This window comes from Condylura cristata, unplaced genomic scaffold (genome assembly GCF_000260355.1).
Source record: "Condylura cristata isolate star-nosed mole 26May11 unplaced genomic scaffold, ConCri1.0 scaffold00012, whole genome shotgun sequence".
Taxonomy (NCBI): Eukaryota; Metazoa; Chordata; class Mammalia; order Eulipotyphla; family Talpidae; genus Condylura; species Condylura cristata.
The window spans coordinates 11,899,223-11,902,585 of record NW_004567113.1 but is presented as its reverse complement, the minus strand read 5'-3'; positions in this window follow the sequence as shown (position 1 = coordinate 11,902,585).

Below are 3,363 nucleotides of genomic sequence, written 5' to 3'. Positions count from 1 at the left end.
CCATAAAAACTGTGGTTTAAAATTATCTGTAAACAGTTCATGACAACAGCAAGGTATTACCATCGAGTTTGGAAACCTGCATTTGACTCCATATTAATACCTCTGTTAATTTTCATCAAGAAAGTAACCTCTCTGAGCCTGGGTATCCTCTTCTGTAAAATAGGGAGGATGTGGAGGAGGAAGAGAGGGAGGATGGTGATGATGGTGACATCATGTACTTCATAGGCTTATTGAAGAGACTACCTGAGGACCATCCCTGGTGGTGCAGCCGGTTAAAGCACAGCACTAAGAAGCTAAAGCCACTTCCACAGGAGTTCGATCCCCACCTGCCCCCTGAGGTGACCACATGGCTCGGCAGACCTCTCCTGACCCACCCACTTCTCCCCTCAGCAGTGTACTTTGTCAGTCTGCCTGTTCTGCTCCCCACTCTCTCTCTGATGGTGAATCCTCTCACCGCCCCTGCACCTCTGGCTCGTACCCCAGTTCTGTATGCACAAATAAATAAATCTTTTAAAAAAAAGACTACCTGAGATGAATTAAAATTTGTAAGTTGTGACAAAACACAAGTATAGTACACATACACATATATGCCTGGCATATAGGAAGCATCCAATTAATCGCAAACATTAAAATTCAGGAAAGTAAGAATTTTAACTACATTTCCAAGAAGTTATTTGTACCATACTGAGAAATGAGCTAGAATTGTTAGAGAAACTTAACAGGGAAAGTCCAAACTTGTCTATGCTTATTTAGATGAAGTTTAGTAAAAGTCTATTCCTGTTTTAATGTAGTGATCTAATTAACCTTTTGCCAGTGTTAAAAATGACCTTGAGCTGGTCTTGTGACCTCAGCTGCTTCTGGTTGTTGACTTTAAACAGGCTTTTTGGGATGATCAGAAATAGCATCTGGTAAAATGGGCAAAAGGTCAAATTCATTTACCTTGTAATAAATAGCAAATATATTTTATCTTAGCTATGTACAAATAAGAAAAAGATGCATAAAATGTATTTGTCAATGTTAGAAGATAAGACATTACATAATGAATTTAGAATAAATCAAAATATTCCAAGAGGATCCAACATTGATTTTTTGGTCTCATGCCACTTATTTTATATCAGGAAAATGATTAAATTATTCATTTTTATAAACTAAAGAAATACATTTCTGACTAACATTAAAATAAAGTAAAGATGAATCTAATTAAACTACACTGATTTATCATCATAAACATTCCTGTCCCAGGCAGAAAAATCACTGAGCTATAGTGAAAGGGAAAAGATAAATGTAGCCTGTGGATATGTCAAAACTGTAAAACCATATGATTTCTAAAAACCCTTTCTAAAATGCATGTTGGTGAGTGTTTAAGCTTCAAGAACAAAACCCTAGTAACATCTTCTATGTTATCTACAAACTTTAGGGTAAATGACTCAAAAGTAGCCTGTTTTTAACAACAGAAGCATGTAAAGAGATCAGTTGCAAAAGAAAATCCCAACCATGAAAAATATCAAATTTTTTAAGCAAAATCAATGAACACAACCACCTCTGACTGTGTACTTGGCTGAAATCTTGGTAGGTGTTTCTTTTTCTTTTTTTTTCAGGCTATCTGTATAGCAGTTTTCTTTCTATTCTTCTAACTCTAAACATCGTTTCACTACTATGTAATGATCATAATTACTCTTGATAACAGCTGATGTAGCTATATCTCTTTATTTACAAATTCTATTCATCAACCTAATGTCGATTTCCATTTCAAAAGTACTGCTAAAGGAGAGCATGAAGACATTCAAATATACTGTTAATACATGTGCAGTCCAGAGCCTTTATTCAAAATGAAATTAAGATCAAGCTCATGCCTGTCCAGAATTGTTAAGAAAGATTTCCAAGGCAGCCTGTTATTGAAAATATATCCAGCTTCTCCCTCTTCCCTATAATAATTGTTAAGCTATTTAGTCAATATTTGGCTTCTGTGTGTAGTTACCCACATTATGCAGAAGCACTTTTATGCCTTGAGTGATCATGTAGGGCCATCACTCTGCCTTATATTCCGCTAAGCTCAAATGTTTACCTCTGCAGCCGGCTCATTCAGTTACCATTTATATCAGTTATCGGTTACAAATCAGTCATTCCAATCTCTCCATTATTAATTTCTTTTATTGCCCCTCAAATCATGCCCCATTTTTCAAATGGTGTTTCACAGCCTAAATCGTTTATTCCTCTAAAAAAAAAATCAAGCCATAAATGCCAACTATTTGTAGTGCATTATCATTTGTAACGTCCTAATTATTTTACATAATCAATAACATCAAGTCCCTTTTCTTGGGGACTTTCTGTTTATTTACATTTTATTCTACACACGTCAGTTTCCATCAAGAGCAAAACCGATTTTCTTGTCCTGCATGTACTCAAGACAACCTTAATTCACCATAAATCTATTTGTGTTCACTACATAGTTAGACCCAGTTGGTTATGTTGGTATAAATCTTGGTACCAAACAAGTCTTGCACTGCCAAACAAGGCTTAGGTGTAAGCAGAATGCTACCCTGGTGATGCCCATGGTTACTGGGGGTGATGTTTTATTTTATTGTTGTTATTTTTGCAGAGGTCTCTGTTTATGATGTGATGCATTTGGGCCTAAGCACATTAGCTGCATTATTCATTGGGTACATTTGTCAGAACATGCATGTGTATAAAGAACTAATGATCCATATTAAATTAATGGCGCTATAAAAAAGAAAAATACTCCATACAAGCAGCTATGTCAGAAACTACAGACTTTGATAAACCATAGAAAGGACCTAATCAGATGAAGCATTGGACTGTTCTGTTTCCAAAATTACATTTCTAGAAATGTACTTGTACACAATGTTGGTTTTATTAAAACAAATTAATTCAGTCATTAAGGAATCATAAGGCAAGTGTCTCATAAGTCAGGACCTCCAGTGTAACAAATTGATTAAATGACTGTGTAATAGTCTCTTTAAACAAATCTAGTGTAACAAGTTAATAGATCTGCTCAATTACCATGCTGGGGTGATGAGGATGTGGGCGACTCTCTCATTAAATCTGGAAAATTGTTCTTAGGAGTTTTTTCCCCTTTTCTCTCTATTTCTCTGTGAGGGCTCTGTTTTGTTTTGGATTTGAGGTTTATTTTTAAGCCTCTGGAAATTGATTGGTCTAATGGCAATTAAAAATAAAAAACTGAATTTGATGCTGCCGACTCTCCAGTGGATTTGTCAGCAGTCCTTTCAATATCAGAGTCTCTCTCTCTCTCTCTCTCTCTCTCTCTCTCTCTCTCTCTCTTTCTCTCTGCTTTCTGCTCTCTGCTCTCGCTGTCTCTCCCCCCTCCACGGGACCCCCGCTCCC